The following is a 25,926-nucleotide window of genomic DNA, read 5'->3' as shown; positions in this document are numbered from 1 at the left end:
TGGAATGTTATACACTAGATCATCATTGCATAGCATATTTTATTGCATTTTGGCTAATCCTCGAAATCCTAGGCAGCTCAAGGACCCTCGGAGAGAGTTGGGGATTTCCCGGTTTTCATATTTGATTTTCATCAAATTATGAAACGAGGATTTTAGTTTTAATTATTTTTCACTCCGAGAAATATTTCATATAAAAGTATATGAGAGGAGAAAATATGACTTCTCCAAAATAATTGAAATATTGGAGGAAAAATATTAAAATCAAATATTCGATTTTTTTTGGATTTTATTGCATTTTATTTGCATTAGAAAATTTTGCATGTTTTCAAAATTGCATTTTAGAGCCAAGAAAATGTTCATCGCGTTCTAATTATTTTAATTAGACGGCGAAAATTTGTTTTGGCATTTTTAGTTTTTTATTTATTTACTAGGATTTATTTTAGTTCGGCGTAATAAAAAAATTCGCCCGCGGACCGAACTGGGCCGAAGGCCCAGCCGGCCCACCTGCCGCGCCACCTCGCCCGAATGGTGGTCGAGCTGGACTCCCGCCGGAGTCCGGGACGACACCGCCGCCGTCGCCCGGGGTCGCCCCCTTCTCCAAGTCGGATGCCACCCCCGAACCTATAAGTACCCCGCCCCGCTACCTCGTTCCCCACCCCGACCCCGCCGCCCGCGCCACCAACCGCCGCCGTCGTCGCCGAACGCCGCCCGATGCCTCCCGTCGACCCCGCCGCCTGGACCCGCAGCCCCGCCGCCCCACGGCGCTTCCCGAACCCCGCCGGAGCCGCCCGACCCGAGGTAGCCGTTGCGCCGGTTTTCGCCGGAAAACCGTGCAGTTTTTTTAGAAACCCAGGTTTTTTTATAGATCGGTTTGGTTTTTTTGGTTTAGTCTTTTTAGCGAGCGTTCGCTCGTTCGTTCGTTTTAACGAACGCGTTCATCATTTAGTTACAGTTAACGAACGTTCGTTCGATAAACTGTTCGTCAGTTTTTCTTTTTCTTGGATTTTTCCGCGATTATTCCAGATCTCGATTTCTAATCCGATTTTCGTTCTAGTATAACTTTTTCACGGATCATCAGCAAGGCAAGTAACACTTTGATCATACCTCTTTACTACCCAGTTTTATTGCATTAGAGCAATCCTCAAACATTGCATGATTAGGATCTGATTAAATTGTGGGTATCGGGAAGTAGATGAGGTAGTACCTATTACCTGTTTTGTTATCAAACCTTTGGGAGTTACTTCTACGTTTGCTCATATTGCTATGCCATGCTAGTAGACGTGGATTTGGTTTTGACAGATCTTTCCATGGCAGCTGTGAGATTGTTAATTAATGGTTAAACTTAAGGTGGCAACTTAAACTCACATCTGGGTGGATTGAGGCACCTGGAGAATCCAGTGTTGCCTGTATTTTTGGAAATCCCGGGGTTCCGTGTGATTATCCTATGGACCGCCACCCAGGCTCAAAGGGATCATAAGATTATTCATGCTAGAAACTTCCGTGTGCAGCCACAAGCTATTATGGGCTCTAGCATAGTTGAGTAGGTTGCATGACCTCTTCCAGTTGTAGGCTAGCAGATGTAGGGGATGTAGGTTGGTACTGTCTACCCGGGGTTAGAGTTAATGCTTCTGAAAGACTGTGTCTCGGTCATCCGTTTCTCAAACACCATGTAGTGCGAGAATCCCAACGGAGGAGATCGAGTCTTGTGGGGAAAAGTGCACAAACCTCTGCAGAGTGTACAAACTAATCATGGTTAGCCGTGTCCCCGGTTATGGAAATCTTGAGTATCTAGTACTTGGATTATCATGTGAATCTCATCATCATGTTACTTAATTTAATTTGATTGGGTTAATCACGTTCTTAATTGGGATTGAGATGCTGTCAATCATCTCAATGTTCAACAACCACCATGATAGTTAAGTAAAATTTTATTCCTTTGCAGTAGGGAAAAATTGGCTTTTCGCAAAAACTATAACCATAGAGCTTTACACCAGCCAAATATGCATGTAGTATAGCCTTATTCTGTTCATTACTCTCTATGTGTTATATTGCCAGCATATTCCATGTGCTGACCCGTTTTTGGGCTACAACGTTTCATGTTGCAGACTTTCCAGACGACGAGTAAGGTGCCTTAGGTCATGGTCTTATACTCAGTGATGCCGTTGGAGTTGATGGACTCACTTATCTTCCAAGTCTTCCGTTGTTATCATTTTTAGATGGCCTTAAGCCATATTTATCATACTTAGTTCTCTTTTGAGACACTCGATGTAATAAGTGTGTGATTGCTACTCTGTGATAAATCCTTCGAGTATTGTGCGTGTCAGCATTACTGATCCAGGGATGACACTGGTGCGCAGTAGATCAGACTGTTTGAGGTCTGGTCGCTACATAGGGTGGTATCCAACTTTTAATGATTCGAGTGGCTTGACTTGGCACATGTTCACACATGTAGTTGAAACAAAATCAACATAGCCTCCACGATATTTATGTTCGTTGTGAATTATATCCTACTCCTGCTTGCATTCAGTGTTGATTAATTTTAATGCATGTCCATGACTGTTGTCGCTCTCTAGTTGGTCGCTTCCCAGTCTTTTCTAGCCTTCACTTGTACTAAGCAGGAATACTGCTTGTGCATCCACTTCCATAAACTCCAAAGTTATTTCATATGAGGCCACCATACCATCCTATATGCGGTATCTACCTACCGTTCCAAGTAAATTTGTATCTGCCAAACTTTAAACCTTCAAATGGAATTCTGTTTTGTATGCTCGAATAGCTCATGTATCAACTAGGGTTGTCTGTATCTTCCATGCTAGGCGGGTTATTCTCAAGAGGAGTGGACTCTGCTCCTCACTCATGAGAAAATGGCAGGTCACCGGGATGCCCAGTCCCATGCTCTAAGCAAATCAAATCGAAATAATTGCAAACAAAACTCCCCCAGGACTGTTGTTAGTTGGAGGCACCCGTTGTTTCGGGCAAGCCATGTATTGATGCTTGTTGGTGGTGGGGGAGTATAAACTTTACCATTCTGCTTTGGAACCGCCTATAATGTGTGTAGCATGGAAGATATCGAGAGCTCTTGGTTGTTATGTTGACAATGAAAGTATGCCGCTCAAAATATTATTTATCTCTATTTCAAAACCGAGCTCTGGCACCTCTACAAATCCCTGCTTCCCTCTGCGAAGGGCCTATCTATTTACTTCTATGTTGAGTCATCACCCTCTTATTAAAAGCACCAGTTAGAGAGCACCGCTGTCATTTGCATCCATTACTATTAATTTATATTAAGTATGACTATGACTGGATCTCTTTTACCATGAATTACAATGTCTAGTCGGTCCTTGATCTTCAGAGGTGCTCTGCATTTATGTTTTGCGGTCTCTGAAAGGGCTAGTGAGATACCATCTTGTTATATCATATTATGGTTGTTTTGAGAAAGTGTTGTCATCCGAGATTTATTATTATTGCTCGCTAGTTGATTATGCCATTGATATGAGTAAACATGAGACCTAAGCGTTATTGTGAATATTGTTAGTTCATAATCTTTGCTGAAAACTTGAATGCTGGCTTTACATATTTGCAACAACAAGAGCAAACAGAGTTTGTAAAAGTTTTTCTTTATCACTTTCAGTTTGTCAACTGAATTGCTTGAGGACAAGCAAAGGTTTAAGCTTGGGGGAGTTGATACGTCTCCATCGTATCTACTTTTCCAAACACTTTTGCCCTTGTTTTGGACTCTAACTTGCCTGATTTGAATGGAACTAACCCGGACTGACGTTGTTTTCAGCAGAATTGCCATGGTGTTATTTTTGTGCAGAAATAAAAGTTCTCGGAATGACCTAAAAATTCACGAAGAATATTTTTGGAATATATAAAAAATACTAGCGAAAGAATCAAGGCCAGGGGCCCGCACCGTGTCCACGAGGGTGGGGGCGTCCCCCCTGCCTCGTGGGCCCCTTGGTGCTCCATCGACCTCAACTCCAACTCCATATATTCATGTTCGGGGAGAAAAAAAATCAGAGAGAAGGATTCATTGCGTTTTACGATACGGAGCCGCCGCCAAGCCCTAAACTCTCTCGGGAGGGCTGATCTAGAGTCCGTTCGGGGCTCCGGAGAGGGGAATCCATCGCCGTCATCACCATCAACCTTCCTCCATCACCAATTTCATGATGCTCACCGCCGTGCGTGAGTAATTCCATCGCAGGCTTGCTGGACGGCGATGGGTTGGATCAGATTTATCATGTAATCGAGTTAGTTTTGTTAGGGTTTGATCCCTACTATCCACTATGTTCTGAGATTGATGTTGCTATGACTTTGCTATGCTTAATGCTTGTCACTAGGGCCCGAGTGCCATGAATTCAGATCTGAGCCTATTATGTTTTCGTGAATATATGTGAGTTCTTGATCTTATCTTGCAAGTGATTAGTAACCTACTATGTGTTATGATCCGGCAACCCCGTAGTGACAATAATCGGGACCACTCACGGTGATGACCGTAGTTTGAGGAGTTCATGTATTCACTATGTGTTAATGCTTTGGTCCGATACTCTATTAAAAGGAGGCCTTAATATCCCTTAGTTTCCAATAGGACCCCGCTGCCATGGGAGGGTAGGACAAAAGATGTCATGCAAGTTCTTTTCCATAAGCAAGTATGACTATATTCGGAATACATGCCTACATTACATTGATGAATTGGAGCTAGTTCTGTGTCACCCTATGTTATAACTGTTGCATGAATAATCGCATCCGACATAATTATCCATCACTGATCCAATGCCTACGAGCTTTTCACATATTGATCTTTGCTTAGTTACTTTTCCGTTGCCACTGTTACAATCACTACAAAACTGCTACTGTTACTTTTGCCACCGTTACCGTTACTTCCATACTACTTTGCTACTAAATACTTTGCTGCAGATATGAAGTTATCCAGGTGTGGTTGAATTGACAACTCAACTGCTAATACTTGAGAATATTCTTTAGCTCCCCTTGTGTCGAATAAATAAATTTGGGTTGAATACTCTACCCTCGAAAACTATTGCGATCCCCTATACTTGTGGCTTATCAATCTGCATGCTACCACGCAGGTGCTTGCTGAGTTGGCCTGGAAGCTGCATGCTGCCACACAAGTGCCTGCCTAGTTGGTGGGCTGGCAGCTGTGTGGGAACGGAGGTGGAGCCTTGGCAGGTGCGGGCCTGGCTGCGGCCCTGTGGATGTCTTCGGCAAGTCTTTGTCGGGGCCCCTGCAAGGGTCTTGCCGCGGCATCGTGGGCGTCCCCGGCAAGGGTCTTGCCGGGGGTCTCGTGGGCATCCTCGGCAAGGATATTGCCGAGGATCTTCATCTTCTGGTTCTCATCTAGTCTTGTATGCTTCTGATCTTCACAAAGATCTGCATGCCACCATGGAGGCGCCTCCCGAGCCTTGGTTCCTATGTGTCGATGGTGTCGGAACTCTCAGGCTCAAGGGTGGCGGCCTCGTTTGGGCAAGTTGCCCCGGCATGGTTCTCGTCGGGGCCGTGGAGGCCGCCCCGTCAAGGCCTTGCTGGGGGAGTTCACCTCGCCCTTCTGCTCTTCATGCTTCTGGTCTTGAGCGCTGCTCTGGTAGTCTTGCGTCCTTGCCTCCTCCGCCCCACCAAGCGTGGTCGTAGGTGCGGCTGCAACTGGTCACGCACAAGTAAAGGGGTCCAAAAGGACCCCTACTTTTCTACACCGACACTTACCAATATTACCAATTCATTGACATTCATCACAAGATGAAACAAACTTACGGGCATCCTTGAAGTGAGTAGGCCAATAAAAACTAGATTGCAATACCTTGTGAGTAGTTCTATCTCCCGCATGTCCATAAGCTTCGGAGTGACATTTCCGTAGGATTTGTTCCTGTTCATGCTCATGTACACAACGTCTAATAATACCATCTACTCCTTCTTTATAAAGATGTGGGTCATCCCAAATGTAATGTCTTAAATCATAGAAGATTTTTTTTCTTTTGTTGGTATGTCAAACTAGGTGGTATGTATAGCAACAATATAATTAGGATAGTCAGCATACCAAGGAGTGTTATGAGAACATTTATTGCAGCTAGTTGTTCATCAGGAAAGCTATCATCAATAGGTAGTGGGTCATCAAGAATATTCTCTAACCTAGACAAGTTATCAGCTATGGGGTTTTCAGCTCCTTTTCTATCAGTGATATGTAGATCAAATTCTTGTAGCAAGAGAACTCACGTAATGAGTCTAGGTTTAGCTTCTTTCTTTTCCATAAGATATTTAATAGCAACATGATCGGTGTGAACAATAACTTTAGAATCAACAATGTAGGATCTGAATTTATCACAAGCAAACACAACTGCTAAAAATTCTTTTTCAGTGGTAGCATAATTTCTTTGGGCACTATCTAGAGTTTCGCTAGCATAATGAATAACACTTAGTTTCTTATCAACTCTTTGTCCTAGAACAACACCAACAGCATAATCACTAGCATCACACATAATTTCAAAATACAAGTTACAATTAGGTGGTTGGACAATAGGTGCATAAGTTAAGGCTTTCTTAAGTGTTTCAAAGGGTTCTACACAATCATCATAAAAAACAAATTGAACATCCTTTTGTAAAAGATTTGTAAGAGGCCTAGAAATTTTAGAGAAGTCTTTAATAAATCTCCTATAGAAACCAGCATGACCTAGGAAACTACGAATACCTTTAATATCTCTAGGACATGGCATTTTCTCAATTGCATCAACTTTAGCTTGGTCCACTTCAATACCTCATTCAGAAATTTTATGCCCCAAAACAATACCTGCATTAACCATAAAGTGGCACTTCTCCCAATTCAAGACTAGATTAGTTTGCTCACATCTCTACAAAACTCGATCAAGGTTACTCAAGCAATCATCAAAAGAAGTTCCATATACAGAAAAATCATCCATGAAAACCTCAACAATCTTTTCACAAAAATCAAAGAATATATCAGTCATACATCTTTGAAAGGTAGAAGGTGAATTGCATAAACCAAAAGGCATACGTCTATAAGCATAAGTTCTGAAAGGGCAAGTAAAAGTGGTTTTCTCTTGATTAGGTTGTGAGACAGGTATTTGAGAAAAACCAGAATATCCATCTAGGAAGCAAAAGTGCGTGTGCTTTGATAATCTTTCTATAATTTGATCAATAAAAGACAAAGGGTAATGATCTTTTCTAGTTGCTTTATTTAATTTTCTAAAATCAATTACCATTATGTAGCCAGTAACAATTCTTTGTGGAATGAGCTCATTTTTATCATTAGGAACAACAGTAATACCTCCCTTCTTAGGGACACAATGAACGGCACTTACCCATCTACTATTAGTTATGGGGTAGATTTTACCTACTTCTCAAAGTTTTAATATTTCAGTTCTTACCACTTCTTTCATCTTAGCAAAGAGATTAGCATCATGTTCCATATTAATCTTGTGCTAACGGAGAGTGGGACTAATGCCCTTAAGATCATAGCAGCACGGTGCTTCTTTAGAATTTTTAATAATCTTTCTTCATCCTGTTTTGAAAGGTTAGCACTAATAATAACAGGATATCACAGGTGTGCATCGGTCCTAAACAAACGGTTTAAAACCCCTTTCCGCGGCGGCATCTAGAACTGTCTCCAAGTGAGTGTGGGCGATAGGGGGGTCCTTCCCACATGACCCAGGAACCGTCGGGGATATGCCCTCCTGGCACACACGTTCGGCAAAATGAGGTCGTGTGCGACCGGCGAGCGGTCAAATACGGAAATAAGTACAGTACAGATAAACAAAATACAATTATACGGCGAAATTGTTTCCGGTCGCAAGTACATCCCACACAGTCAGTCCTCGCTAAACGTTTCCGTTCGTATGGACATACCACATAGTCGCTCCAAGGAAAACGTTTCCATTCACAGGTACATCACACACAATTTTTCCCGTTAAATCATTTGCCTTATTGAATGTAGCACACACGGTCCATAGAAGAAACTGTGTGGCAAAGGCTGTCCATGACACACAGTTTTTATGTGGTAAACATTTGCGCAAGGTGGCCTAACGCAAACAGTTTTCAAGAGAAAGTCGTGTGTGATTGTTCATTGATCCAACATGGTTTATTCCTAGAAACTGTGTGTGTTGCCTGAGGTCATCGCCCACGGTATTTTTTCAACAACCGTTTGCAATATGAAAACCAAATTAGCAGGCTAATTCGCCATTAGCAGGCTAATTGCCCTATTATTAATAATATATTTATTAATCTAATTGACATTCATATTAAGCACACAATATATTTCATTTCCATGTTAAGGAAGCAGAATTTCATAATTGAAATACATCAGAGTACAACATGATATAGCTGCAGCACTCAGCTACCCCATTACACAACTGCACCAGCAGCAAGTTCCACATGCAACATGTAGAACCTTTCGAAATTAGCATCATAGACGGTATATAGACAGATGCATCTCATCTGGAAAACTGCTGAAGCGGAAGGCGAATATTGAGCCTTCATTCATGTTGAAGGTCTTTGCAACTTTTGGCCTGTGCCTGTGGATGATTGACTGTCCTTCCTTCGACCTCTTCAGGAACACTTCAATATTGAACCGTGGGTGTTGTATGAAAACCTTCCTCGCCTCCTGACCATAGAGGTGGTTTGAGAGGTAATCATCAGTGAACTGCTTTGGAAAGGCCTGAAAACAAGGATGTGCATAAATATCTTCTCTATATTGGAAATGGGGCAAAGGAATAAAAAAGGCAAGGTATAATAGTTAGTACCATCTTGTAGTGAACTGATGTCTTCTTCGTTGTGCAGACAAAGATCTTATTGTTTTTTGTCGCTAATTTCTTTATCTAACAATCTTTCTGAGTTTCTTGATTTGATTGATATTCATGGACAACTCATTTCCCCATATGCAAAAAGGGTCGAACAGTGGGTCAAAACCTCTGACAGCAGGACCTACATGTGCAAGACCAAATTGTTAAAAACCAAAATATTAGAATGGTTCCTGCAATTGCACAATAATGTGCTATTAGACAACGGACCATGCACGTGCTAACCTCGATTGTAAACCTCAGTGCTTCCCATTGTTTCCCTACAACACATATAAGGTAGTTAGTCATCAGGTTAAGTAAGGGTTCGCATGCTATCAGTAAAATATGTTGATGAAAAATAAGCACATTGCAGATTCATCAGATTAATTGAAGCCACACGGAAAACCCATTTACCCAAACCAAGCATGATTAAGAACTAGGAAATATAGCATTTGTTTATGTTTCTCATGTATTAAGTGCAGCCAAATTCGATTTATTCCTCACATGCACAACAATACAAAATTCTACCCACGACAATTGGACATCGCATTGCAGAATGGAACCAAGCAGTTAACTAAACACCACAACAAAGGAACCAAACATTAACTGAGCACCACATTGCACAATATAACATTGAATCAAGCAATTAACTAAACACCACAACAAATGAACCAAACATAAACTGAGCACCACATTGCACAATATAACATACTCCTAATAGAAGATCAGTGAGTTAACCAAACAGTTAACTACAGCCAATTGTAGCAATTGTATTTGTTTCTCATGTATTTACTACAGCCAAATACAATTTATTCCTCACATGGTATACAATAACAGAATGCACCCACAATTTTGTAAAGATAAATTCGATTTATTTCTCACATGGAAGACAATACAAAATTGCAGCTTGAAGAATTGAACATCACATTTGCAGAATTGAACAAAACAGTTAACTGAAGACGACAACTAATTAACAAAACAGTTAATAAGTGAGCACCACATTGCACGACATATAGAACATATACACTAGAGCAACAGATTGCATGGTGAAATTAGATAGCACAATTCACCAGATTTTGTGAAGGAAAGGCAGGAGCAGCACACGCAACGGGTAAACTGAGCATGCTTAACCGGCGTAGCTAGCAGTTGGCAAGGCGCTCCTTTAAGATCTGGGGGTTGGCACGAATGGCAGCCATCGCGACCTCATCCGCGCGTGTGGCCGCGATTTGCTTCTCCGCTGCCAAATGCTCCTTGAGGTCCTGGCTATACTGCGTGCACCATGGCTTAGGCCGGCGCTTATTTGGTGGAGGGGTCGGTGATTTGGGTGGAAGGTGTCGCGCTCGCGCCGGCGGTCGGGGCATGTGGGATGTGGAAGGAGGAGGAGGATGGGGCTCGGGTGTGGATTACCTGCCTGGATAGAGGAGGACGAGCAGCGTGAAGGAGGGTCGCCGGCGAGGAGGCGGCGGCGCTGCAAGCAAGCAGTGAAGGTTTCAACTTGGAAAGGAAGGCGGAAAGAGGGGAAATGTGGCTTTTGGTAAGGGGGAGGGGGCGGGGAGGTAGATATTTCCGCGGAAGCCAAAAATTTGGAATAGCTTCACCCAAAAAACTGGCGTGCAAAGTGTCATCAGACACAGTCCCTTATTCAGAACTGTGTACGATATGTGGACAACACAAACGATTAAGATAGCTTAACCCGTGTGTGATGAGTTTGAACGTCAAAAGTTTTGGTTCAAATTTCCATGGTTACAATGGTCATCCACGTCATTGCATAATTTGGGTACACAAAGGAGACTACAGCACACCCACACTTCTTAGTTGAGCAAGTTCAACAATTAAACAGAGGTAGCTGACCGAAACATTACTCTAACAAAATAAAGACCGGGGCTCTTAATTAAACAAAACACAGATTACTACTACGTCTATTGCTCGTCGATCTCCGCCACCGCCTCCATGTCCAGCTCACGCCCGACGGTCTCCTGGGGAAGGGGCTCCATGGCGTCCATCACACCATACTCGGCAAGCATCTCGCCATCCGCATCCGACATCTCTTTGGAAAAGGCCGCCACGAGCTGGGCATGGGCGGACGCGATCTGGGCTTGGACGGGCTCCGTCGTCGCAAGGTATGCGGCGGAGGAACGGACGGCTGCTCGAACGCTCTCGGCGATTGCCAGCTCTTCGGCCGTGGGTTGCCGACCGTTGTCGGAGAAGCTTCGTTCGATTTGTGCGGTGACCGCCAGGAGCTGGGCGTGGGTGGCCTCGACATGGTCATGGGCGGCCTCCATCAGGGCTAAGGCCGCCGCTGCGGAAGTAACAGCTGTTGTGCCGCCCTCGCAGTTGCTATCCCCGAGGCAGATGTTGCTACCACCACCTGAGAAGCAACAGCGGCCATTTGGGCTGCCTTCGCTGCCCGGTCGCAAATTGCGGCCGCGCTCTCGCCGGAGTGGGTCATCGAAGTTGCCCTCACGACGCGGGTCCACGTACCCATCTTTCACCGGCGACGATTGAACAGTGAAATGATATTTGGGGAGCGAGCTAGTGTGCTTGACATGTCGGCTATGGACTGTAGCCGATGCACCTTCTCGCGTAAGCCATAGGCGTACTATACACCGACGGTGCTCCAAGATATTTTGTACTACATCTCACACAGTTGCTGATAATAAACTATGTGCGATCTACTTGATTTTTCATCTTGTTTTGAATTAAATAATGGGGTCACAGCGGCAATGGATGGTGTTTGAATTGCTAGACCTTTTATCTGGAGTGAACGTGCAACTATATGTGTGTCATAAAAGAATTGGAATTATTCAGGGTTCGTTTGAACATTTTATACATTAAATTGGTTTTCTAGCCATTTCAGGTGAACAATTCAAATTTGAACTACATGCACATGTTCCAGTGAATATAAATTGGTTGAAAAATCAAATCTGTGTCCTTGGGTGCATGCTTAGGTCCCATGCAAGAAATGGGAATGAATTTCAAACACCAGGGCACCGTTGATTGCCGGCAAATCATTGAGATGCAAGGATTTTAAATTCTAGTAAATCCAAAACTCGTCTGAAATTCATGAAACTTGGCATGCTATCATGGAGCGGCATCATCATGTCGTGGTATAAATTTTGTCCCATTTGGGGCAGGTTTGGGTATATTCTTCTCACAAACCGGAGCTTCTCACAACAAGCATGATGGTTTTTGGTAGGGAACGTCCCACCTTTGTGGACGAAACGATATCCATTGCCTCTTATTGCTTTCAAATATTTTTCTCATGTCAACAGAGAACAACATGAGTGTTTTGTGATTTTTCGCGGTTCGTTTGGACATTTTTATGGATTACCTGAGTTTTCAATGCATTTTATGTGCATAATACAAATTTGAACTACATGCACATGCTCAAGTGCATATAAATTGGTTGAAAAATCAAATATGTGTCCTTGGGTGCATGCTTAGGTCCCATGCAAGAAATGGGAATGAATTTCAAACACCAGGGCACCGTTGATTGCCGACAAAACATTGAGATGCCTGGTTTTTTTAAATTCTAGTAAATTAAAAGTTCTGTTAACCATTCACGTGACGCCACGTGTATTGGTTTTAATGGCTGTAGGAGGTGCCGTGCGGAAAGCTGCTTGACCTTGACTGAACGGGAGGCGTGCGAGTGCCGTCCGGCGCGCAGGATAACCGAGAGGCATGCAAGCTATCCTTGAGTGCGCAGGCTCACCGGGAAGCGTGCGAGTTGTACGCTGCGCAGGCTCAATGGGAAGCGAGCCCTTTGACTTCCATGGCCGCCCGCGTTGCTCGCATCCTCTCCATTAATGGCGCCCAAGCCGCAGTTTAATTCGCTTTTTAAATATATAACACTCATCACAAACGTTTTAGTTTAGAACACCCATATGCAAACCGATAGCTTCCCCAGGAAGCCAAGATAAAATGTGCCGAGCAGGATTTCTGCAGCTCTTGATCGCAAACGTTTTAGATAGAACACCCGTATGCAAAGTGAGAGCAGCGCGGGATTTGTGCATCTCTTCAACGCAAACTGTTGTTTTGGATGACCTGTGTGCAACCACGTACAAACAATTTGGTAAGATTTGTCAATCCTTGTAACACTGTGATTTGTCAAAATATGAAGCTAAAAATCACTAGCAGTATCTAATTTTTGCAATTAAAATTCAGTAATTAAGCATAGTTTTCATTCATAGATTAAGCAGTCATTCTTAATTTATACAAACAGTTCAACTCGACAGCTGAACCGACCAAACTTTTCCCCAATTGTTGCCAACCACGTACTGAAATAGCTAGTTCAACTATATATACTACCTAATTTTAAGTACATTGTACAGTTCCACCACATCTATAGTCAGATGAACTGAACAAAATAGCCCCTAAATACTACTACTACTACTGCGGAGGGGCTTTGTACTACTTCCGGCTGCCTCTCCTCTGCCGAGCGCGCTCAGTAAGAGGCAAAGGAGGAGGAGGCTACCGACGAGTTGGGAACCCGTAATGCGGTGCCTCGAACGCCCTCTGACGCTCCAGACGACCCCTCTCGAAGCGGTGGTTCTCCTCGTAGATCTCCTGATTCCTCGCCTCTGAGGCGGCGTGTGCCACTGCCACTGCGGCGGTAAGGCTCTTTGTGTGCTCAACGAGGCGCTCCTCCTCCTCCCGCAGGAACTCGGCGTGGCGCGCAAGGTCGCTGTCGCACGTGTGGGTATCCACCTCCGCCTCCCACCTTCGGGCGGCGGTGGCGGAGCGGGTGATGACCCTGGCGGTCGACGGTGGGCTGGCGGCCACGGCGGCCGACGACGGGGTGGCGGCCACGACCACCACCTCCCGCCTTCGGGCCACGGTGGCGGAGCGGGTGATGGCCACAGTGGCCGGCAGTGGGGTGGCGGCCATGATGGCCATCTCCCACCTTCGGGCCGCGGCGGCGGAGCGGGCGATGGCCCTGGCTTTTGACGGTGGTGTGGCGGCAACAGCGGCCGGTAATAGCTGCCGACGGGCACCGACGGCGGAGCGTGTGGTGGGTGTTCCGCGCACACCCAACAGGGACGCCACGCGCACTACACTACATCGGGGACTGCGCCGCTGCCGCGGTGTAGCCTCCCAGCTGGAGCTGTCCTCTGATGACGGCGGAGTGGCTAAGCGACGACGACGGACTGGTGCCATTGGCGAATGTGGGAGAAGCAGACGAGATAAGCTACAGGGGTGGAGGGGAAATGCGACGCAGGACTCGCCGGCCGTGAGGGTTTTTATAGCAGGCCGGTAAGCATTGGGATTTTGGGGGATTTCACCGAGTCGGGCGGGAAGCTTGCGCGGGAACCTGCGAGGTTGCGCGAGAACGGGCTCACCGATGATTCATTGGCGCCATCGTTTGGCAAAAATAATGCCCCCGTGCACTGCGCAAGCTTGCGCTGTAAGCCGTCTGCGGTAGCGAGGTGACAAGACGTGCGAGAGGAGGACGAAACGCCACGTACACATACGGTTAATAAAAAAATGTTTGCAATTTAATTACCTACTATACCACCGTCCTGGTGTATAAGTATGATTTAACTAATAAAACACAAATGCATGTTGCCAAAGATTATATAGTTGGATTTGTATTTGATCATAGTTTCCAATTATACAATTTTTAAAACATGCATTAACATTTTGTTGGTTAAATTTGAGGGCAAAGTATGGCACAGAATATAAAGGAGACTATAGACTAGACGGAGGTGGTACCACACGGCCGCTATCTATGCAGTGACACAACTGTCAACCGGCTTGTAGGCGACCAGTTGCTGCGTGTTCAACTACTCCATGCGTGTGGTTGCTTGCGGTTCAGGCAGCCGCGGTGCGCTCTGCTCGCATCCCGCCGCGCGCGCTCTGCTCTCGCGTCCGTTCGGGTGCTCTGTCCTCATCCCTCCCCGCGCGCTACCAGTCTTTTGGGCCGGCGCATGATCAACACGTTCGTGTGCAAGCGGTTGCGCCGGGCGTGGCGCGATGATGCAGTTACCCGCTGCAAAAACTGCCATGCGGACGCGCCGAGAATCCAGGCCGACCGGCCCCCTTTTATTCCTGCAGCCATTTACCTTCATCTCTTGTCTCACACGTCACAATAAGCACACCCATGAGGACACAAATAGAGAGGACATCCAGCGGTTCCAATGGCGCTCCCCGTGGCTCCAATTGCGCCCCCAGCGGCCGACGACGACAACGGCGGGCAGTTCACCACGCATCACGTAGTGGACACCCACGTGAGGGGGGAGGCTCTCTTGGTGGTGTACATGAACGATCCGGTCTCGGTGGAGAGCTCCATCCAAACTATGGAGCAGTTCCTTGCCGAGGACAAGTACCGAGTGGTCGGCTTCGACCTCGAGTACACCATCGGTCATGCCGGGCACGACAGAAGGTTGCCGTTGCCCAGTTGTGCGTGCGACATGACGTTCTCGTCTACCACTTCCACCTTGCCACAATGCCTTGCGAGCGTTTCTCCTGGTTTATCAAGAGCTCTGACTACAGTTTCGCTACGGTGGACACCACCAACAATCTAAAAGCGCTCAAGGTTTCGGACTTGAAATGGCCGAATCTTGTCAACATCGAGCACCACTACAAGGTCTAGGGCACCGACAAAAGCAAGCTGAACTCCTTGGTTGACCTCGCCTCGGCCATCATTGACCCCTACTATGCCAAGATGAAGCAAGAGAGCAATAAGGACAAGAACGCCTAGCACCGTGTGTGGCATAAGAGACTGGATGAACAACATGTCAAGTACGCGGCCATGGACGCATACACAAGCTACGAGATGTACAAGCGGATCGTTGACATGAGGAACTGTCTTCTTCCTGACCCAGACGAGGGATCGAGCCACATAGCAGTGGCGGGAGCGTCACAAGAAGTAGATGACTAGACGATCGTTTCTCCTACTTTAAAATGCATGCAATTGTTTATTGAGGTGTGTGCGAATGATCTGTATAGTCACTTATGTAATTGGATGTTTATTTCAGTTATATATATATACATGTTATTCTACTATAGACAGAGCAATTCACACGGCTTATTAGCAGCAATCGTCTGTGTTTTTATTGGTCTTCGCACACATTTCAGATTACGGACCTGTTTGCCCAGTATCACACACATCTTGTTCAGTTGAACCGTTTCCATTGTGTTGCCTAATCACACACAGTTCGTCCCAGTGAACCGTATGCTGTATATCACACACGCCTTCATCTGGCTGCCCATTTCTTTTGTCTCTCCTCATCACAAATAGTTCATTCAGTTGAACCATATGCCCTGCATCGCACACGCAACTAAATTCCGAACCGTGTTTGATGCATCTGTCATCGCAAACATTTTGCACCTTTTTTGATGGTTTTTTTACACCACCATTTGCGATTATGGCATCAAACACAGTTTGGTCGAAGGGTCTCTGATTGTAGTGTCGTGTTTGGACCATCCTGCAGTAGTGTATATCTTTTTGTCATCAAGATAAACATATTTCAAAGTGTCAGACAAGTGTTTCAATTCAAACACAGGATCACCATTAGGTGGAGGAGGACCTCCTAAAGTTTGAATAGGCAAATTATGTTTAAGCAGAGGTCATTGTTTGAAGAAAATTTTGTCTATCTCATTTCTTTGATGCATGTGTATATCATTTTCATGCTCTAGCAAATATTGTTCTAGTGGATCAGTAGGAGGCACGACAATAGAAGCAAGACCAATTATTTCATCCTTACTAGGTAATTCTTTCTTGTGAGGTTGTCTATTAAACTTGGAAAAATTAAACTCATGAGACTCATCACCAAAGCTAACACCGACAGTTTGTTTTTCACAATCAATTTTAGCATTGACGGTGTTCAAGAAAGGTCTACCAAAGATAATGGGACATAAGTCATCTTGTGGGGAACCAAGAACTAGAAAATCGATAGGGTATTTTATTTTCCCACCCAAGACTTCAACATCTCTAACAATCCCAAGTGGTGTGATGGTGTCTCTATTAGCAAGTTTAATAGTAACATCTATGTCTTCTTTTTCAGCGGGTGCTATGTCATTCATAATTTCTTGGTATAAGGTAAAGGGAATAGCACTCACACTAGTACCTAATTCACAAAAACCATGATAACAATCATCTCCTATTTTAACTAAGACAACATACATGCCAACAATGGGTCTATGTTTATCATTTTCATCGGGTTTGGCAATTCTAGCAGCTTCATCACATAAGTAAATAACATGCCCATCAATATTTTCTACCAGGAGATCTTTAACCATAGCAACACTAGGTTCTACTTTAATTTGTTCAGCAGGTTTAGGTGCTCGTTGAAACCTTAGCATGTTCCTTTACCCTTACAGGGAAAGACAGTTTTTCAATATAAGCAGATGGCACAACTGGATGAACATTATAAATAATAGTTTCTTCTTTAGCTATTACCGGTTCTTTAATTTCTTCTATGATAGGGGGATGATATTTAAACCACTTCTCCCTAGGGAGATCAACATGGGTAGCAAATGATTCACAAAAATAGGCTACTATCTTAGAGTCAAGTCCATATTTAGTGCTAAACTTGTGAAAAGCATTGGTATTCATAAAAGATTAAACACAATCAAATTCAAGCTTAATATCTGACTCTTTACCTTCATTGAGTTCCCAATCTTCAGAGTTGCCTTTAATTCTTTCTAAAATATCCCACCTATATTCAATAGTCTTCTTCATAAAAGAACCAGTAGAAGAAGTATCGAGCATGGATTGATCATCACGAGAAAGCCGAGCATAAAAATTCTGAATGATAATTTCTCTTGAGAGCTCATGATTGGGGCATGAATATAACATTGACTTAAGCCTTCCCCAAGCTAGAGTGATCCTTTCTCTTCGTGAGGTCAAAAATTATATATATATAATTCCGATCATGGTGAACTAGATGCGTAGGATAATTTTTTTGGTGAAATTCCAATTTCAATCGATTCTAGTTCCAAGATCAAATATCACCACATATCCTATACCATGCAATGCCTTTCTCTTAAAAGATAAAGGGAACACCTTCTTCTTAGCTTCATCTCTGGGCAAACCTGGAAGCTTAAATAATCCACAAATTTCATCCACATATATCAAGTGCATATCAGGATGTTCGGTTCCATCTCCTGCATAAGGATTAGCTAGCAGTTGTTCTATCATACCCAAAGGAATTTTATAACCAATATTTTCAGTAGGTGCAGTAGGTTGAGGGGCAACTAATTGTGGTTCCTGTTGGGGATATAACTACTAGGTATGACCCGCCCAGGAGGGCCCAGGTCATGCCCTTGGCGACTTAAGGACGAAGAGGCCCGATAAGGTCCAAGAAGACATGAAGATGGCGGTTCATGGAGCAAGCTTATTGACGGCCCAAGACCTGGAGGCGACTCAAGGCCGGGAGGTGTGAACCGCTAGCTGATGACTTTCTCTATAAGGCAAGCTTAGTTAGAAACCGAGCCGGTCACATTTGTGTGAGCCAGCCGGAACACTGTAAGCCGCTGGGCATTAACCTGTATATAAAGGGGTGACCCGGCGGCGGGTTAACTCAAGAAACAACTCATCGAGAACTAGGTCAAGCGTATTCGCTCCCTGGTAATCGAAACCCAAGCAATACAACTGAAAGCAGGAGTAGGCTTTTACCTCATTGAGAGGGGCCAAACCTGGGTAAATTCTTTGTGTCTCTTGTCCCGTTCAACCCCTTTAAGCTAACCTAGTTGTGATGGCTCCACATCCAAGTCCTTTTGCTAGGGCATCTACTATGTTAAGTCCATGATAGTTGGCGCCCACCATGGGGCCAGAGCACGGTGGTTTCGAGTTTTTGAAGGGCAGCTTCTTAGGGATCAAGGGATATGCCATGGGCTGGATGACCAAGAGTGGCCATGGCAAAATCTACATAACGACGCAGGCTGGGGTCCCGAGGCCGATTCAATCGAATATGGGTACCATGTCCCCTTCGGCGGAATCCATGTCTTCATTGGCAAGATCGGCGAGTCGGAGCCTGAGCCGGACACCTGCACCGACATCATCGAGATGGCTCGCGGCGCGCGACACGCCAAGGTTCAAACCGCCGTGAAACATGCTTTTAGTGGGTTTTACTCACGGAGCGGATCCTGAGGAAGGATCTGTGTCCGCTGGAGAGACAGCCATCTACTCTGATGATGAGTCCTCAATCGGCGAGACCAATTCCATGTATCAAATGCAAGACGGCAGGCTTGGGGGCTGGTCCGATGGCGACAGTATTCCGGACCCCTATGAGCCACCAGACAGAGTTGCGATCTTCATGGCCGGCACACAACCGGTGCTCGATTCATCAACTGTTGCGGCTATGACTTCCGGTTCAACGGCCGAGGCGACGGCCGGAGCAAGTGGCTCTACGCGCCCGCTGGCTCAGGTTTTGTCCGAGCTCTTGGACGCTTCGGCAACTATAATGGGGGCAGAGGTGACCCCGGCGACTAAAGCGCAACATAAGGTGGATGTGGCGAAACTATGAGATGAAATAGCTCAGGCCAAGGAGGAGCTCAACGCTGAGAATGCTAGGATGGCGACAGAGCGAACCGCCTTGGACGCACAATCACAACGGATTCAAGATGAGGCATTCTGGTTATGTTTGGATCAAACTACATCCGACGCTGTTCTGCGAAGGAGGCATCAGAGTCGTCTACCTTTGGAGTACAATGCGAGGAATCTTTTCAATACCCCTGGGCAGGACCAAGTAACCGCTCGAGGTAACCCGAGCTGTTGAAGCGCCCATGGCTAGGACGACGGCTCAACCGCATATTACGGATCCGCCTCATTTGAATTTAACCCCGCCTCAGCAAGTGCCGACACCGCCGGGTCATTTTTCTAACCCTCTGGATAACATGGTTGTTGCGACATCGCAGCTAGCGGCTCTCCCTGTGCAAGGTGAATCCCCCGCGGCAATTGAAGCCCAGAAGGTCATGGAGCTTCTTCAGACGACGGTGGCTCAGCAGGCGGCTTATTCGTACAATCGTGAACGGATTCATTCAACTCCGTACCACAGTCGGATTTACAGTCGGCGTATTGAGTCGCCGGCTGTTTCGAGCAGTGAGCGACACCGTAACCAGCCTCGTGGGCATGACCCGCCACATGCGGTTAACGATGCTCAGGCTCTGGTGGATCAGGCCAGGGCACGTCGGGAGGCTGAGCTAGAGGCTCCGTTAGTGGCTCATCAGCAACCTCGGCGTAATCATTAGTGTCTGTAGAAGCTGGGATGACTTCTAGGACCGTGGGTGTGCCGTGTCCAGTGCCGGCTTTGCGTAATGAGCGTTTTCCCAGGGATTTTAAGGGCCCCCGGAAGGTGCCCAATTACACAGCGGATTAACCCCCGGAGGCTTGGATTGAGAGCTACGAGCTGGCCACGGAGATGTTGGACGTCAATGAGGCAATGTGCGCTAAGTATTTCACCATGATGTTGGATGGGCCGGCTCGCACCGGATTGCCCCCTAACTCCATTAGATCATGGGTCGAACTGAAAACACATTTTATTCAGAATTTCAAGGACACATGCAAGCAGCCTACGTCGATTCTTGATTTAGACACTTGCATCCAGAGGGAGGACGAATCAACTGCCCATCGGGTACGCCGGATCTCGACCATTATCCATTCATCGGAAAGCATCAACGCCAGTTTAAAAATTGTCGTTTCCTTCCCCTCAAACAGAAGCTGGGGCAACTTACACTACAAAAAAAGACACATCCGTGACATTTTGGGCCGAACGAATTTTTTTCCTGTCATGCTTATGACACTTCTATGACGATAATTGTGACAAAACCCGGTATCATCATAGATGTGGTGGGATCCTACTTCTATGACAAAAAATCATGACAGAAAATGGGCTTTTCGTCCTGGTCGGGCCGGAGACGCAGCTGCATGACCTTCTTTGGGCCGTCCACGATGGAGAAAACCGTGGTAGAAGCGAGGGCGAGGAAAATATCAAGGAGTTCCCGGTTACGGTGGGTGGTCGGGGGCCGAGCGATGCGCGTTTCTCTCATACACGTAGGCGCGTGGGTGCGAGGCGTTGGGCTCTAACTGAACCCGAGCGAGGCGTTCGCCTACTGAACCCGAGCGATTGCACTGCAGGCTACGCGTTACTGAACCTGAGCGAACGATCGATGGCTGTTAACTGAACCCGATCGAGCGATTCCTTCGCTACTGCTGCTAACAGAAGCCGATCGATGCTGCCTCTAGATGAACAGTAAGCATTGTTGGGGGGTTTGGATGAACAGTTCCCGGTGGGGGTTGGATGAACAGGAACCCGTGGTAGTAGAGGTCGTTGCCGCTGGATGAACAGTACCCCGATCGATCAAGCCGGTGGAGGGCTGGATGAACAGGACGACCCCGTGGAGGGCTGGATGAACAGGACGACCCCGTGGAGGGCTGGTTGAACAGTAGCCGGTGGAGGGCTGGATGAACAGTAGCCCGTGGAGGGGTGGTTGAACATGACCCCGTGGAGAGGGCTGGTTGAACAGTACCCGGTGGAGGAGCGCGCGGTGGAGGATGGATGAACAGGAGCCCGTGGATGAACAGTCGCAGGTGGAGGCTGGAGGAGGTCGACGGTGGTGAACAATAGCCCGTGGAGGCTGGAGGAGGTCGACGGTGGAGATGAACAGTATCCCGTGGAGTCCCGTTTTGCGGTACGCCACACCCGTCCCGATGAACAGGACCCCCGTTTCGACCGTAGCGCTCCAACACAAGTCTGTTTCCTCCGTTTTGCGGTACGCCACACCCCTCCCGATCAACAGGACCTCGTTTCGACTGTAGGAGGTCCAAGAGAAGTCTGTTTCCTCCGTTTTGTGGTACGCCAGACCCCTCCCGATGAACAGGATCCCGTTTCGACCGTGGCCGGTCAAACACATGGCCGTTTCCTCCGTTCTGCGGTACGCCAGGCCTCGTTTCCATCGGCTGTTCCGTCCAAGCTGGTTGGCTCCCAATGAATAGCATGCGTTGCATTTCCTCCCGATGAACATGACGCATTCTGTTGCCTCCCCATGAACACGACGATGATGCAATTTGTCCGTTCCGACCGAGCCATGTACACGAGCCTTGGCCGTACGTATGCGCGAGTAGGCGTTCGAGACCCCGCCCGTATGTATGTACGTGGTCGTATTTACCTTCTTGCACCCTGGCCGCTGTACGTACGTGTACATGGTACATGTGTGCCTCTACTACGACACGTGCACGCCTCTACTATGACACGTGCCCTTCCTTACACGGCCACGGTTCATCGCTGCAGCCTGCAGACATACCGATTGTATGTACGTACACGTTCGCGACCAGAATAACAACGCTATGTACGCTTCGACCAGGTGGGTCCCGACTATCAGGCACTTCCTTGCGTGCGAAGATGTAGCTGGTGGGTCCCAGCACTCAGGGGGCGAATCATTTTTTTGCCCGTAATATGGACGCACTTCCTTGCGTGCGAAGATATAGCTGGTGGGTCCGACCTGTCAGCGGGGGGGGGGCATTTTTCGCGAAATACAGAGGCCCTTCCGGTGGGTCCCAGCTGTCAGGTGGAGGAATCATTATTTTGCGCGTAATAAGGAGGCATTTCCTTGCGTGCGGCCATGGACCCAGCTCTCAGCCTTTCCACGCACAGTCTACTTCCCGATAGATGTCGTTCATTGACCACGTTGAGCACTCCGCGCCGAGCGCATCCAAGGTGGTGGACGGCGGCGAGGCCTCGGACAGCAACGAGCCCGAGATGGGAAAACATGGGAGTAGAGTCGCAGATGGAGAGGTGTACGAGGGTTAACTGGTTCTGGTGCGGTGTGGTTCAGCAATCGGTGGAGAAGAACAAGAGGTGTGTAGGGATGGCCTGGCCAACGGTGGGGTAGCGCTTCACAGCGAAGCGTGCTAAGCAGAGCTGCTAGCAGTAGGAGGCAGGAGCTGGTGGTCCCGGTAGCGCTGGAGGAAGAAGACGAGAGATTGAAGATGGATGCCGGTCGTTGGATGTAAATCCAATGGCTAACGATGTCAGAATCAATTGTTGACTAAGTTGACAACGACTTGCGTTGGCTTCGACCTATTGGCCCACATTTCAGCCTCCAAAAATGTGGCACGTATTCAACCCATTTTTCAGAATTTACAGTCAATTTGATCTCTTTTTTTAGAATTACGGACCATTTGCTGGGCTGGGTGAACAAATAATGTAGCGTCCATGTGGCCCATTCATTTTTTTCCTAAAAAATTACAGGCCATTTGCACTTTCTCGAAATACACGATTTTGCTGGGCTGATTCTAATTATAATGTTGGGTTGGGCGCAACAATGTTATCAAAAAATAAACAGGGGCTGAGCATTTTGTTATAAATATAATTAAATAATAAGCGATTTATTATTACATTGGTCCTTAAATCTTAGCAAGCTTTTGTACACAACCACCAGGATTTTCATTGCCAAAAAATCAGGATTTTATTGTTAGGAAATTATTTTTATAAGTTAATAAGATGTGGGATATTGTTTTCTTACATATGTAAGTATTTGTTAAATACATGATGACAATAACAATAATATATAATAACATATAAAATCATTTAAATATATATAATATAGTTAGAAGGGAAACATAAGTTGGACCAGGCGTTCCTATTCTTATATAGAAAAATAGAACAGACCTCTGCGTTTTCTTCAAAAAAATACGTAAATTGGGCTGCCGATGTTTCAGGAAAAATAAAACCTCAGATGGGAGGTCCATAGGCCGGTCGATACATGACGGCCCTCAAAAAAATACAAACCGGCATGTCGTGGGCTGCGCATGTTAAAAAAGAAAGCCTAGACGGGGCATCCCAAAGCCCATCTGATACTTGTTGCCCTAGTGATAATAAATGATACCTGCCAGCTCCCCGGCTTCGTTGTGAATTTATCTCCTATAGTAACTACGTTGAAGCACCTAAAAAATGCAACTATGTTGACAAACCCGTGGGCCCCAACGTTAGTATAGCATTAGGAGGAAGTATGTTTTCGATGAGGCACTTGCTTGCCTACGGCCATAGACCTGGTGGGCCTCGACTGTCCGCCTCTCCACGTACAGTCCTCTCCAGATTCCTCTCATTTGTTCAGCATGTTCACAACGACAGACAGCGGCACCGCGGCGAGCGCCCAAAGGTGCAGGAGGAGACTGGACCACCTGAGGCAGTGCCTTATTTCTAACGAAAGTACTAAACTAGCCCAGTGGCCAAGTGACACTACCCGACAATTGTTCCGCCCGGGTTCGATTCCACCTGATTCAGGGAAAATATCTCCAAATTTTTTCCTCTGCCATTGTTGACATATGGGTCCCCATTGTCATCTACGCACACCACGTCCAACAATTGCGAAAACTTCGTCCCTCGTTTTCTCTGTTTTTCGCACACTCGACATTGTGTGGGCATTTTGAAAATAGCATATCTTTTTGACGATGCATCATATGAAGATCTGCTATGCATGAATGTTGATCGGCATGATGTTAACTGGCTGGTAGTTCCATTTTCGACCATGAATAAAACTTCCAACATGATGTTAACCCTGTTAGAAAAGGCCATGTTAATATAAATGCTCTGCCTCTGAAAGTTGCAGTTTCTTATCTGAAATTGAACTTACAGTTTCTTATCTGAAACTGAAACTTGCAGTTTCTTCTTTGAGAATCACATTGTCTGCTCTTTTATACTCCTATGAAACAACATTTTTTTAAGTGCTAAAAATAGATCTCTAGAATTCATAAAATACTTCATATGCTCAATACTGCAAATCTGAATTCAAAAGACATTCACATGTGAAAGTACTCTCAAAATACACAACACAAAACACAATTCACAACCTGCAAATACTGACAACCCTAAGCTCCTCCTGACAATTCACAACCTGCCCGACTATTGGGTTGGGGGGGCAGTCCCCTCCTATTCCTCAGCGGCAGACAACCGCCCCGTGAAACGATGTGAATGGCGAGGGAGAGGATGGCGGGGAAGCGTCATCGGGCCAACTGCTTTTCTCCTCTTGCAGTTGGGTTCGGTCGACGAAGACTCCACCGGCTCGCTCTGGCACAACACCGTCACAAACAACACCCTGTAGATGCTCGATCCTTCAATCTCTGGTGGGTGCTCCATCTAGGATCAATACTCCCACCACCGCCCCCTCACGATCGTATTCGGTGAATCTGTTTGCTCCATGGCCCAGAGGAGCATCTCTATGTACTCCAGCGCGACTCCCTTCGGGGGTATCGCCGCCTTTTCGCTCTGTTGCAGATATTTGGCCATGGATGTCGCCGTCGCCGCTAGTTGGTCCTTGTTGTCAAACCAAGACTGTATCTCCAACATCCTAGCTAGCTTCACAGGTTCGCCGTCAGCAATCCTCATGTATCGGTTGTACTCGTCCATCGATCTACTTCTCCACAGCACCTTCACTCGCCGGCGCTGGTTTTTGAATAGAAGAGGAGAGGAGCACCACTAGTTTTGGATTAGAATAGGAGAGGAGCGACGCTGGTTTTGGATTGGAACAGGAGAGGAGGGGCGGTGGTTTTTAATGGAAGAGGAGAGGAGCGGCGCTGGATTTAGATTGGAACAGGAGAGGAGCGGGGGAGGTTTAAGAGGAGAGGAGCGGCACTGGTCTTGGAAGTATTTTTTGTTTTGCGTATTTTGGGTCAAAGTTTGACCACGTACTATATTTGAATGTGAATGCATGTCACCAAAAATTGTATCATTTGGTTCATATCTAAATGTACTTTCAAATTATATTATTTTTGCAACGTATAACATATATTTTATTTGTGAAAATCATGGTTAATTATGACCCAGAATAAAAGGGAGACTAGTTAATGTGGGGTCGCTTTCTTAAATGAAGGGTAAATTGATTTGGATTTTGATCCAGTCACAGGGCGCCAGCCCTCTCGTCCAATCCTAAATCGCTGCCGCACGCTCCTCTCCATCTTCTCCATTGCAAAACCAGCTCCTCTCCTCTCCATCATCTCCATTCCAAAACCTCCGTCTCGCCTCTCCCTGTTCTCCATTGCAAAACCACCTCCTCTCTCCTCGGACGAGGATCCCCTGACATAGCCCATCCTGCCATTGAGACACTGACACATGGGTCCAACCAAGCGCGGGGCCCACCTGTCAGTGACCGAAAGGCAGGGAAACCTCTCCTCTCCATCATCTCC

This window comes from Triticum aestivum, chromosome 7D, assembly GCF_018294505.1.
Source record: "Triticum aestivum cultivar Chinese Spring chromosome 7D, IWGSC CS RefSeq v2.1, whole genome shotgun sequence".
Taxonomy (NCBI): Eukaryota; Viridiplantae; Streptophyta; class Magnoliopsida; order Poales; family Poaceae; genus Triticum; species Triticum aestivum.
Note: the sequence above shows the minus strand (reverse complement) of the source record.